The 14,398-nt window shown below is 44.4% G+C and overlaps 1 protein-coding gene across 2 annotated transcripts in view; it reads right to left on the bottom strand.

Annotated features, from left to right (window-relative positions):
• Window positions 1–6,520, bottom strand: part of cpt1ab (carnitine palmitoyltransferase 1Ab (liver)) — a 34,021-nt gene extending 27,501 nt beyond the window's left edge. For both annotated transcript variants that reach the window (XM_052119624.1, XM_052119625.1), the window contains exon 1: window positions 6,263–6,520. The gene's annotated coding sequence lies outside the window, so the exon portion shown is untranslated. The remainder of the gene's footprint in view (window positions 1–6,262) is intronic.
• Window positions 6,521–14,398: the final 7,878 nt, after the last annotated feature.

Genomic DNA, 14,398 nt, shown 5'->3' with positions numbered 1-14,398 from the left:
TTTTTACGGGCAGGAGTGCCCCTGCAGCAGGTGTCCCGACGCGTCCTGGTCACAACCGACGCCTCCCGGTCCAGGTGGGGTGCCGTGTGCAGCGGGCACGCAGCAGCGGGCCGTTGGAAAGGGGCCCCGCTGCATTGGCACATCAATTGCCTGGAGTTGCTGACCGTCCTTCTTGCTCTCAGGAAGTTCCTCCCGTTAGTTCGGGACAAACATGTCCTCGTGAGATCGGACAGCACCACGGTGGTGGCGTACATAAATCGCCAAGGCGGCGTACGCTCCCGCCACATGTCACAACTCGCCCGCCGTCTCCTCCTATGGAGCCAGCAGCGACTCAAGTCGAGTCAAGTCGTACAGCTGGCCCTCGGGGCTGCGCAAGTACGCATTTCCCCCAGTGAGCCTTCTTGCACCGGTGCTATGCAAGGTCAGGGAGTACGAGGAGCAAGTCACGTTGGTGGCCCCCTACTGGCCCACTCGGACTTGGTTCTCAGAACTCAGGCTCCTCGCGACAGCTCCTCCCTGGTGAATTCCCCTGAGAAAGGACCTCCTCTCTCAGGGACGGGGCACGCTCTGGCACCCGCGCCCAGACCTCTGGAACCTCCACGTCTGGTCCCTGGATGGGACGCGGAAGAGCTAGCCGGCTTACCGGCGACCGTTGTGAATACCATCAACCAAGCCAGAGCCCCCTCTACCAGGCACCTTTACGCCCTAAAGTGTCGCTTGTTCGCGAGATTGGTGTTCTTCCCGAGCCGAAGACCCGCAGAGATGCGCGATTAGGTCAGTGCTTCTGTTCCTACAGGAGAGGCTGGACAGGAGGCTGTCCCCGTCCACCCTCAAGGTGTATGTTGCCGCTATCGCCGCCCACCACAATCCTGTAGACGGCAAGTCTTTGGGTAAGCACGACCTGATCCTCAGGTTCCTGAGAGGCGCCGGAGGTTGAATCCCTCCCGGCCAGGCCTAGTTCCCTCCTGGGATCTCTCGGTAGTCTTGGCAGGACTCCAGAGACCTGCCTTCGAGCCGCTCGAATCAGTTGGACTCAGGGCCCTCTCTCTTAAGACGGCCCTGCTGATCGCGCTCACCTCCATTAAGAGGGTCGAGGACCTGCAAGCGTTCTCTGTCAGCGACACTTGCCTGGAGTTCGGTCCGGCAGATACGTCTGTGATCCTAAGACCGCGACCGGGCTATGTGCCCAAGGTTCCTACCACACCATTCCGAGATCAGGTAGTGAACCTGCAAGCGCTGCCCCGGAGGAGGCAGACCCAGCCCTTTCATTGCTGTGTCCAGTGCGCGCCCTGCGCATTTACCTGGACCGCACACAGAGCACCAGACGCTCTGAGCAGCTCTTTGTCTGCTTTGGGGACGACAGAAAGGGAATGCCATCTCCAAACAGAGGCTCGCCCACTGGGTTGTCGATGCATCACACTGGCTTATCACACCCAGGCCGTGCCCCTACCCTTACGGGTCCGAGCTCACTCAACAAGGGGTGTTGCGTCCTCGTGGGCACTGGCCAAGGGCACCTCCCTAGCAGACATCTGTAGAGCCGCGGGTTGGGCAACACCTAACACCTTCGCGAGGTTTTACAACCTCCGCGTTGAGTCGGTTGTGTCTCGTGTTTTCTCAGGTCCGAGCCCGTAGAACTCGGTAACACGTAGACCGACCGGCCGGGTGGATTGCTTGCGCCCAGCGCCCTTTTCCTGACGTCAAGGTAAAGTAGTGCGCCTTCTTCCCAGGGTGCCCCACTCCGAGTCGGGCCCCTGGTTGATTCCTCCCCAGCCCTCCGGGTCCGCGGTTCAGCGGAGGAACTCGCCGACCCAAGCCACTGCGGGTACCCTGATGGCCACCCCGTACTGGTATAGGGGCTCCACAGGTAAAATAAGAAGGCCTCCTGTTCGGACTCCCCCTGTGTGTAATTCCACGGTTCTGTCCCCTTACGAGCGGACCCCCGTGTCTCCCTTAGGCAGTTACAGCTGCCTCGGTCGCCGTGCTGTAGCAACTCCCCCCTTTCAAGGCTGGATCTACCACTGCACCATACTTTCCACACGAGCCCTAAGACGGCCGTGTGACGTGTCTACCACTTTTACTCCCCAAGAAAAAGGGCAGGTGTGGTCTCCGCAGGGTCTGGGTAAGACCCCCTTCCCTATATGCGTGTAAGGGCCCCGGCCGTGATTGCTCTATGCGTGATTGCTCTATGCCTCTATGCAAGGCTGGCCCGTTCCCATGTTGGCAAACATCGCCTTGTTCCCCTCCCAGGGTAACTAGAAGGACTCCGATGTTCTTATGGGGCATTGGGGAAGGGTACGTGCAGCCAGGTACAGACGATGCGTGGCACTGGATGAAATCCCTGCCCGCCTCTGTATCGGCGGTCCACATACAAGGTTCAGCGCATGGCAAGATTGGAATGGGTCCCCTAGTGTCGCTTCTCCGACACAACGTGGAGAGAGCGACAGAAGGGGAACGTTTGGTTACGTATGTAACCTCCGTTCCCCGAGGGAGGGAACGACACGTTGTGTCTTTCCTCCGCCATGTCACTGAACCGAGCCACTGTTGTGGCCGGACCATTTCCGGCTCCTCAGAAAAATCCTGAATGAACTCCCGTATTTGCGCCGCTTAAATACCCGTATGTCCGGGGCGGATATGCAAATACCGACTGCCAACTCCCATTGGCCCTTTTCAATAAGATCAGAGGTGAATATCGGAGCTCAAGAGAGACCCCTAGTGTCGCTTCTCCGACACAACGTGTCGTTCCCTCCCTCGGGGAACGGAGGTTACATACGTAACCAAACGTTATTGACCTTATTTAAAAAAATGCGTCACACAATTATTCAATAGCATCATTTTATGCACATGATATAAGTGACCATTGTGCTGTCACTGCAGTTAGAAAGGCAAAGTTACCCCCAAAAAAACCTTGTATTATCTTTAGACGACGCAGGTCTCAATTTAGTGAACAAGGCTTTTTTTCCACAATCTTGCTGTTTGATTGAGAGAAGATCCTAGATTTCTGAGTGTGAGGTTTAATACCATTATCAATAAGCATGCTTCATTTATAAAATATAGAGTTAAAGGTTGGTGCAATCCCTGGTTCTCATCCACATTAACTCATTTTCTTTATTAATGTGATGTTGCATGGGCCAGGTCAGATTGGCTCTATTATAGACAGTTACGACAATTAGAAGAGCTAAAGCTGAATATTTCCTTACTGAAACAGCACTGAATTTAAATAAACCAAAGACATTTTGGACAAATATTGTTTACTTATCTGGCACTAAAAAGACTACAGTGCTTCCACCATGTATAATGAACAACCTCACCAAAATTTCGGATAAGGCTCAAATGCTTGATTGTTTTAATAAGTACATTGTTGATACTGGATCTCTATTTCAGGCATGTAAAATCACTGATATGACATCAGATATTGACTATGGAGGGAGACGTCTAATGTATCTTAATTTTAGTTTTCGACAGTTTACCATTCATGAGGTTCAAACTGCTCTCAAATTACTACAAATAAGTCAACAGGTCCAGATCAATTAGAACCTTTATTTATAAAATTAGCAGCTGACTTTATTTCTCCTCCATTAACATATATCATTAATCTTTCCTTATACTCAAATGAAATCCCGAAGATGTGGAAATCTGCCTTTGTTATTCCTTTGTTAAAAGGTGGTAATCCTACTAAACTGGATAACTATAGACCCATTTCTAAGCTCTGCATTCTTTCAAAGGTTTTAGAAATTCTTACCAGTGAACAATTGTCTTTGTATTTATCTGAAAATAATATTTTATCAGTTAACCAGTGTGAAATGACACAGTACCACTACAGATGCTATAAAGGTTGTGAATGACATCAAAGCCCTTGACAAAGGACATCATTGTGCATCCATTTTTATAAATTTATCTAAAGCCTTCGATACTGTCGATCATGAAATATTGAAACTTATACTTAAAAATATAGGACTATCCGAAAACACAAAATCTTGGTTTGCAAACTATTTAAATATCAGAACAGTGGGTGTGAACGGAAGGTTACTCATCTCCACCTTTACAGATCACCAACGGTGTTCCTCAGGGGTCTGTTCTGGGGCCACTACTTTTTTACTATTTATATGAATTGCCTTGGTTTTGATATTATAAATTGTAGCTTTCATTTCTATGTCGACACTGTTATTCATTGTTGTGTTACCACTATACATCAAGCTGTGTGTCAACAACAGTCTGCATTTGATGTATGCAATAAATGCTTTATAGCTTAAAACTTGTTTAAGTTTTTCTCAAACTCAAAGAAATCAACAAAAAGAAATCTAACATATTTCAACACTTTGCAGGGTAATGTAATCGAGTCTGTATCTGAATATAAATATCTTAGTTTTATACTTAATCAATCTTTTAAGTCTCATGCAAATAAGTTAGGGACAAAATTCAAGGTAAATATAGGTTTTTCATTTGATGCACACAAAAAGTCTCTTTTCTGCCTGTGCTTGATTATGGAGATGTTTTGTATCATCCTATCTTTTATGTTCATTAGACACTATTTATCATAGTGCACTTAGATTTATAACATATTGTTACTTTACTACTCATCATTGTGAAATGTATAATAGGGTCACTTGGCACTCACTATTCACACATAGACTAAAGCGTTGGTAGCTGTTCATCTACAAATCAATTTTGGGCTTATTGCCGTTAAATGTCTGTTCTCTTACCCAACAAAAATTGGTGTCAAGTATTTCTTACGCTCTCAGAATTTGTATGCCCTTTCGGTTCCATTTGTTCAAACAGAATTAGGGAAAAAAGCTTTTTGGTATGCTGCCCCCTGTGACTGAAACATTGTACAAAATTATTTAAAGATAAAAAGGCTGGTGTCAATGTGTAGTTCTAATTTGAGAATTGGAGAAAGACTTATCAATTTGTAAAAGTTTAAAAATATTTTTTTTTAAGTTCTTTGAGAAGCAATTTTTTTTTATTTGTATCATTAAATGTTATTTAAGACTGTAAACACCAGCGGCAGCTTGTCTAGGCCAGGACACTTCTATAAAAGTGTTACTAAATCTCAGTGAGTTTTATTTCCTGGTTAAATAAAGACAAATATATATATATATATATATATATATATATCTCAACCAAAGCTTCATGACATTTCTAAATAAGTGAATGTAAATTAACAAATGTTCTGTTAATATTTGTATCATTTTCTGTTATTACAATAACATAAATAAGCTACAACTAAGCTATTACAAAGTGTTACAGCCCAGAAACCAAAACTACACAGATAGCTTTGCACCACCACCACGTACACCTGTCTAACTTCCCCAAAGACACATGCACACTCATGCAATGATTTTTATTATAAATGTATGCTTATAAATGTTTATAAGAGGCATGTTATCATCATATAATAGGACTCGACTTTAGGCAATACCTTATGAAGGGCATGTTTTGGAAAGAGTCTGCAATGTTTATATATTTCCACCTGCTTACAGTCCTCCCAGCAGCTGTGACCACGTGACATGCCAGTGCTGATGGAAACTAGGGGAAAGGTCGCGACTGAGTTTCTGTTACTGCTGAACACCTTTATAGGTCACAAACTGTTTTAATAATGTGATATTATATATTCTGCTACAACAGGTACTAAACTAGTAGTCTATTTGATTATCTATTTGCATAGTTCTTGCTCAAAAAGCGAACTCTCTTTAATTTAGGCTAGCTACCAATAAACAGGCAACTAGATAGACCTACAGTACATCTAATTTTATAGTCAGCCAGGCAGAATAACAGTCTTGCTATTTATAAATAAAAAAGGACCCGCAATCACTCTGACAAGTTCCACAATAACTAAAATCAAATATGAATCAAATATTCAGGAGCTGTTGTAAACACAACGACTGAAATATAACAAGTTCCCATGGATAACAATAGCTGCCTATTCTAAATCTGATCGTCTTTTAATATGACCTCTGCTTGGAGAGATGCCCTCGAATACCAGGGCACCACTGACCCTCTTGTCCAACAGTCATCAGGCGCTTTGATGACCGGATGTCACACATGCATTTATGCAAAAACATACTGCACACCATACATGACATCCAGTAGTGTTTAATGTGAGGAAAAACTTCGCTGTTGTCTCAAACTATAATACACAAGACGGGGTGTGCTGGTGCACTTTCACCTACTTACAGGTGAACAAGCACCACATTCTGCAGATATATTATTTATATTCATATATCATACCAAATAGCAGATGAAGTGGATTAATTTGTATTCTTACCTCGCCGTCTTTTCCTGAAGCTGACAAAGTGGTTTACTGATGCACCGTTTTGCCGCCTGCCTGTTTTAAGTGTACGTTAGCTATGAATGAAAGTGGATTTGGCTAATTTAATGGACACGCCCAACAGCGTGACGTCACACCACACTAGAAAATGGATAATCGAATTTATTAAAAATAAGGATAGTATATGTGTAGTGAGACAGACTAATGTCTTGTAGCAGTATCCCCCTTCCTAATGTTGTAATTTGGGTGTAACCATGATTTTCCCGGATATGCATAATAACTTTTTAATGCGATTTTGTATTATGCGGCGTGCATAAGAACAGCGCATCTGTCTGTTTTATTATATCCCGCACCCTTATTCGGTGGTTTCGTTTATAGCCTATCAGAGTGCATTCGTGGGGTATATTAGGGCGGCTATGTGCCGCCTAGATGCGCGTCATGGTCTAATGGCCCCCCCCTCTTCTCCGGTATTGGGCGTTTCCGCTCAATAGGTATGTGTTGTCGTCATTGATTGTTTTTGTTCAACGTTAGGCTAACTGTGTGGCTCTGTTACCTTGTGTTAATGTTAGTTTCGTTATATGTGATTCAGCGTTTGTTTGCGCGAGGCTCGTATCGAGCTCCGCTGGCCAATTGCTGCCTTCATTCAGTCAGCTGTTCCATACATCCGTGTGTGTGTGTGTGTGTGTGTGTGTGTGTGTGTGTGGCTGTAATTATGGCTGTAACTTCAACACTTTTGGTAAGTTAATGCCTTAAATATGATGGTGAGTGAAACTCGTGTGGGCTTCATGTTAATTGTTTGTTCTTCTATAGATGATCTAATCTGCTCACCAGAAGGTGTCTGTCTGGATTGAAGCTGCAGGGCTGGACTACGCTGCTGTTTTGTTTTCCGTTTTGTTATACATTTTGTTTTTGTATGTTTACATTTCTAAACTCTGTCTCTGGCTTCAGAAGTGCTTTTTCCTCTCTCACAGAGAAGTGAGATTCGTCCTCTGTGTGTATCCTGAGCCACAGAGATTATCAGAGTTTGGAAATGGTGTTTTGTATTCATTGAAAACATTTTAATTTGTTATTGTTTGTGTGAAGTTGGTTCTGTTATGGTGATTTGTCATTATCTCTGCCCTTCACTGACATGTGTTGTATGTTGAAAATCAGTTTGTCTTTTTGTTTTTAGGTGTATTTAGTTAATTTCCTCTTCTGTGTTTTCAGGAGCTGAAGGCCTAGTGCAGGGGGCTAGCTGTTCCGCGCGTTAAATGGTGGTAGTGCCCCTTTTCACCTGTGGAGTGCTGTGCGTCTACAACTGACTCACCTGTGTTTGTGTGTGTGTGTATGTGCGTGTGAGAGAGTGTACACTTGGGGGTGACGTGTCTTTATCGGGAATTGCTGCCCCCGGCTAGCCTTCCTGCTCCTGGTAAGCCTCAGCCTTTTGCGTCAGTGTATAAGTTTATGGGTGTGTGAAGCCTACTACAAACCACACAGCTGATTGTGGTACTCATAATTTTAATACACTTTTAAAGCACGAAATGAGCATTCAGTGCCCATTATGATTAATCTGTATAGATTAATAAAATATTTTGTACCTTGGTATTCACGTCTCTTGCCCTCTTGTCTTGAAACAATGAACCTGTGTACCCTTTTCGATTTGGGTTATTACTTCCCTGTTAAATACAGGGTGGCGTAGTCTGCTCATTTTATTGTCGCTTTCGTGGCGGCATCGGCAGCGAGCTTCCCCCCTCGGCCGGTGCCGCCGCCCTATCTATCCTCGATCAGCCGTACCCCGCTACATATGGAATGTTTTCCCAAATTACATATTTAACTCTTTTGGTGGCATTCGTTTTCTTTTAAAATGTAATTTCTCAGTTGAGAAAATCCCTGTTAAACTGGCAAACTTTCATAAGCAGGCACTGCTGGCTTGGCAATTAATCTACAAACACAACTTTTCACCGCATCGGTATTTAATATGGAATAATAAAGATATCTTGTACAAAAAAAATCAATATTTAATCAGACATGGTACGACAATGGCATTTTTACTGTTAATCAGTTGCTTAATGAACAAGGTTTACTTTTAACATATTCTGAATTTCTCAAATTTGTTTCCTGTGAGGCCAAAAGAATACGCTATTTATTTTAGATGCAATCCCTGGTAGAGTTGTATCACTATTACAAAATCCTGGATTTTATCCTATAAATGTTGATCGTCAAACCAGTTTTTGTAGTGATGCAATATTTATTGGGGATATTAATATATTAATAGATAAATGCAGTAACAAATATATTAGAAATACTTTAAAAACAAACTATTTGCCTTGTTCAATTGGGTTTGGGCCTACTAAATTTGAAAATATTAACTGGAAAAGAGTATGGTCTATAACAAATAAGTTTTTTATTAATAATAAAATTAGAGGTATAAAATTGTACACCGAATTTACCCTGTCAAAGAGTTACTTCATGAACGTTTTCATTTGAATATTGAAAGCGTATGTGAATTTTGTGGTAATGCCAAAGAATCTGTAACGCATCTTTTTTTTGATTGTATATATTCAAAAATGTTTTGGTTGGATGTTTCAAATTTCGTTTCTAGGTTGTTTGAAACATGTTTACAAATTAATCTGTATGATGTAGTATTTTTTTTTTTTTTTTTTTTGTGCAGGAAAATGTTGATTCCAAAGTACGATGTGCTTCCTTATACAACTTTTTATTTTACTAGGAAAATATCACATTCATGTGAAAAAATGGACTAAAGCTAAGCCAAGCTTTGAACACTTTATAAAAGAGATTAAACAGTATGGTAATACATTAGATCAAATTAAGAACAAAAAAGCAAGAAAGACCTATGAAGCTTTGTGTTACTACAAATTATTGTAATTTTAACCCTGGCATAACCTATTATTTTTATTTTTTATTTTTTTCATTTTCTTATGTTTGTTAACTTCTATTGGTTGAGAAGTGTATATTCATGTACAAATCTTTGTATATTTTTTTTTTTGTTGAAATAATAAAAAAAAAAGCTATGGAATGGACTGTGATCCGGATTCTAAAGGTGACGTAAAACACGTATCGATCATATCCATCAATATAATAAATGGAAAACCTGGATATATATGAATTTAAGTTGTCAGTTCCAGTATAGAAATGCATTACATATTTAAAGGGCATTGACGTTTCTATAGTGAATATAAATTGTTCTAGTTATGCTCAGCTCTAAAATACAAAATGTAATCTAAAAATAAAACGAATTTAAAATGAAATCTTTAGGCCTAAAAATAAATAAATAAATCCTTAGCATAGAAAAGTCATGGAAATTCACCAGTCAACAGGTGAGGTAACCCATGGAGGTCCTTGGATGTGAAATCTCCTTTCGGTGTTCATCACATGAATAACACAACGCACACTGTCGAAAAATGCATACTTGGAACACTTTCAAAAGTGCCCTGACAACTATTGCTAGGCTTTTCATTCTGAAATACATAAGCAAAAATAAAATATGTCAATTGCAAGACATTATGAAATGAGGGTAACATTTTGTGGCAGCGGGGGCGTGGAAAGCGGTAAGGGCGCTTACACCTGAGCTAAATTATGTCTAATGGTGCATACACATACAACGCAAATCGTGCGTTTTTCTCGCGGCGCGATTACATACAAAGTCAATGCAAAGATGCGAGCAGACGCGAATTCGCAGCAGGCGGCACAAAGCGAATGACGTGAAGCAGAAACACGAAATCGCTTCATTCGCGTGAGTTGAAATTTTCCAAAAATCTCAAAATCCTCATGGCGCGAAAACCTATCAGCATTGAGAATGTCCGGATGTCACTGACCTACTGACGTAGTAGCAGAAAAAATCAGGAAAAATGGATGAGAAATTGGTTGTAGTGGTGTGTGGGCACCCGGAATTGTATGACACAATGTCAACGTATCTGTGACTTCCACAACAGCTATATAGCAACAACTGGAATAGCTGATTCGTCAACTGCCAATGGGGATGGCGGAAGGTCCAGTGTCACCGCCCAGCATCGCTGGAGGAAGCTGTCCAGCTTGCGGAGGAACATTTGGTTGCGTACCCGAGGGCGAAAGAGCCCTCTTCTCTCTCTTTCCCCTGTGTGTTCCCCCCTTCCCTCTCACTCTGATCTCTCTCCAGAGCCCGTTCCTGCTCCGCAGAGGAGCACTGCCCCCGCGGCATTCCCCGTGCAAGGTGGTGGGCACACACCCCTGCCTCTACAGTGCACTGTTGCTCTATCCCTCAGGTGGAAGTGTCCGCCGAAGCAAGTGCAGACGTGGTGTCTGGGCGGCCTGCGGGAGTTGCGGGGATCCGGGACACTTCCAAGATCAATGCCTTGTGGTGGAGCTGGGGACGGTAGTCCAGATCCTGATGCCCCGCAGGCTGCCATACAGCATACCGGTAAGAATAAAGGGGGGTACTCACAAAGCATTGGTGGACACCGGTTGTAATCAAACCACTATCCACTAATGCTGGGTTCAACACAGGGCATTGGGCACAGCTAAAACTGTGAGGGTGAAGTGTGTGCATGGGGATATTCACAAATACCCTGTGGTGACCCTAGTAATTACATTTCGGGGAACAAAGCACAGAGTGGAGGCCGCGGTTTGTTCCAACCTAATCCATCCGCTGATTTTAGGGACTAATTGGCCTGAATTTAGAAATGTATTAAAGGGAAAATGCGCAGATGGGTCCTGCATAAAAGTGACAAGATGTGAAGTGTGTGATGCTCTGGCAGGGGAGGCAGAGCCAGGGCCGTCTTCGTCAGCTCCACGTCATGATGACGTGAGGGGGGGGGAAGAGGCTGAAGAGGTGTGCGGCGTGCTGTGAATGCCAGCTGGTGAACCCACCGGCCACCCCAAAAGTGCCATTGCGCCCTCCTCCACTTATCAAGGTCCTCTTCAAGAGAATTCGGACCATTAGAGCGGTCAGCATGTGGACTTCGCTTTGTATTAGTCCTAGTGGATCATGCAACATGATATCCGGAAGCAGTGCCTCTGAGCAACATCTCAGCATGTAGTGTTGCGGAGGCACTCTTCAAAATAATCTCCTGGGTGGGGATTCCAAAAGAAATCCTCATCAACCAGGGCACAAGCTTTATGAACTATTGGGTATTAAATCGATTCGCACCAGCTTTTACCATCCGCAGACAGATAGGCAACTTAGGCCAGACACTCCTTCTCCACGGTGCTGTACTTTGTCTCCCTTAAGGAGAGCTTAGGCTAATGTACAGCACCAGGTGCTCCTCCTCCCCCACCACCTGCGAGAGTATGGCCCCCAGTCCTCTATCTGAAGTGTCCATCTGTAATACAAAAGGGGGAGAGAAATAAGGTGCATGCAAAAATCGGCCCCTGAAAAGTGCAGCTTTAACCTGCATGAATGCCTGTTGGCACTGCTCCGACCACTGGACCGGGTCTGGAGCCCCCTTTTTAGTGAGATCAGTCAGCGGGCTGGAGACATCCGAATAATTAGGCACAAACCTCCTGTAATAGCCAGCCAGCCCCAGGAACGGTCTCACCCCCTTTTTGGTCTTGGGACTCGGGAAGGTCGCAATCACCGCAGTTGTGTCAATTTATGGACACACCTAACCGTTGCCCAAGTGGAACCCCAGATACCGTACCTCCACCCACCCAATCGTGCACTTCTTGTGGTTTGCTGTGAGCCCGCCTGCCGCAGCGATCTCAGGACCGCCCTCAGATACTGCATGTGCCGCTGTCAATCATTGCATCGCATCAAATTTAGACACAGAGTTGACTTTTGTCAAATCCACACACAACCATACAGACATGTCGCTCTTATGAACTAGAACAACCAGGCTGGGCCAATTGCTGTGGGATTCCTCTATTACCCCCATATCATGCATCGCATCCAATTCTTCCCGAACTATTTTCTTTTTGTGCTCAGGCAAGCGATAGGGATGGCTACGTACCACCACACATCTGGAGAACACATCTGCAAATTCTTGTTGCAACTTGGCAACCCCTGCGAGCTGATAAGGTGTGAGGTGGACTCTGCAAGTGACCGGAGTGTTAGGATTAGGTTTTGTGTTTACCTCCAGGCCGAGCTCTGCCCTCACCGGAACTACCGTATCCAACATCACAGGGACCACCTCCCTCCAAAATTTGAGGAGTGATATATTTGACATGTGCCCCCTCTATCGGTTCACTTTACCTCATAATCGAGATCCCTGACTCATCGTGTGACCTCAAAGGGTCCTTGCCTCTTGGCGAGTAATTTGGAGCTCAATGTGGGGAGTAATACAAGTACCTTATCTCCCGGTGCAAATTCCTGCAGCAGAGTTCCCCTTTTATGCTGCCGGCACTGTCGTTGAGCTTGGAGCATATTCTCCTGTGTTAGTTGCCCCAGTGTGTGGAGTTTTGCTCTAAGATCAAGAATGAACTGAATTTCTTTCTTGCTATTTGAAGGTCCCTCCTCCCAAGCTTCGCGGATGACATCAAGCACCCTGCGTGGGTGCCGTCCATACATCAGCTCGAATGGGGAAAATCCTGTGGAGGCTTGTGGGACCTAAAAAGTCTTGTCCCAAACAGACATAAAAAGGCAAATAAATAAAGAGCCTTACTGGACCACACCACAACCCCCTGTCTCGTCCTTTCCACACATTTTTTATATATTAACATGCATTAATGCATTGTCTTGCAATGCTAATGAATGAGAAAAGGCTAGGAACAGCATGTCCCCAAAATGTGTTGTTAAAGGGATAGTTCACCCAAAAATGAAAATTCTCACATCATTTACTCACCATCTGTCACGTATTGTGTGTAGTAGAGATGAAGAGGTGATATATCAATTTGCAAGCTTTAATGAAGACTTCAAACAATGTGGAAAAGAAAATAACTAAACTACACACTAAAATCAGGGTTACATAGACGAGAACTGACAAAGGAATGAACAAAACTGGAGGGTATTTATACACAGGAGGAATTAATGAGGAAATGGAAGACATGTGAGGAACGGATGGAAGTGATGAGGGCAGTGCACTATGGGAGATGTAGTCCAAGGGAAAACGTCAAATTAAGAGTCTTCGGGAAACATGAGGGAGAAAGACTGTGACCGACCCCGGTGACTCAGATAGGCTGATGAACCAAGGTGGAGAAGAGGGGACGTAGAGGCGAGGTGAAACTGAGGGAACGAGGTCTAGGCGGAGTCAGAGGGTTTGAAGTTCCTCTCGTCAGAGAAATAATCGCAAGTGCCGATGGTTGAGCCGGTGACTTGGGAGGAGCCAGCATACCAGGAGGAGGAGGAGGAGATGTCCTGAGTGGAGCCAGCAGAGGAATGGCCAGGACACTGGATGGAACCAGGGTGTCCATGATGCTGGGCAGAACCAACAGAGGAGAAGGAGTACATTGGGTGGGCATAAAGGTGGGAATGGAATCAAGGTCTATAAGTTCCATGAGAGCAGGCACTGGGACAGTCGAGACTACAGGCACTGGCTCTGGCTCATTAGCAGTGGTAGGCTTCGAGGGAGGAGCCGTGGCAGGCTGGGGGGCGTCCACTGTGGGAGAAGATACACAGTCCTCATCTTCCACACCCACAGTGAAAGGAGATCCGCTAATTTGTAGAGCCACCTCCACAAACTTGAGAAGCGTGCAGTGAGGTTCCGTCAGAGGCATTAGCTCCTTTAGTGCACTACGGAGACCAGCCCTGAAGAAAACCACAAGAGAGTGATCAAACATAGTGCACCAAATTCGCCAGCTGGAGAAACTAACACACGTGATCCTGGATGGTCCCCTTGCTCGAGGAGGATTCTTACAGCTGGTAGATCCATCTTTGTCTGTCAGTTCTTCTGTCATGTACTGTGTGTAGTAGAGATGATGAAGTGGCGAGAGGATCAATATGCAGGCTTTAATGAAGAAGATTTCAAACAATGTGGTGAACAAATTAACTAAATAACTACACAATAACATCAGGGTTACACGAATGAGAACTGACAAAGAACTGGAGGGTATGTATACACAGGAGGAACTAATGAGGGAATGGAAGACAGGTGAGGATGATGAGGAACAGATGGAAGTGATGAGGGCAGTGCACTCTGGGAGATGTAGTCCAAGGGAAAACTTCAAAATAAGAGTCTTAGGGAAACATGAGGGAGACAGACTGACACCATGCCATCCCAGATG

This window comes from Xyrauchen texanus, chromosome 46, assembly GCF_025860055.1.
Source record: "Xyrauchen texanus isolate HMW12.3.18 chromosome 46, RBS_HiC_50CHRs, whole genome shotgun sequence".
NCBI classification, from domain to species: domain Eukaryota; kingdom Metazoa; phylum Chordata; class Actinopteri; order Cypriniformes; family Catostomidae; genus Xyrauchen; species Xyrauchen texanus.
This window is presented reverse-complemented; position numbering and strand designations above follow the sequence as displayed.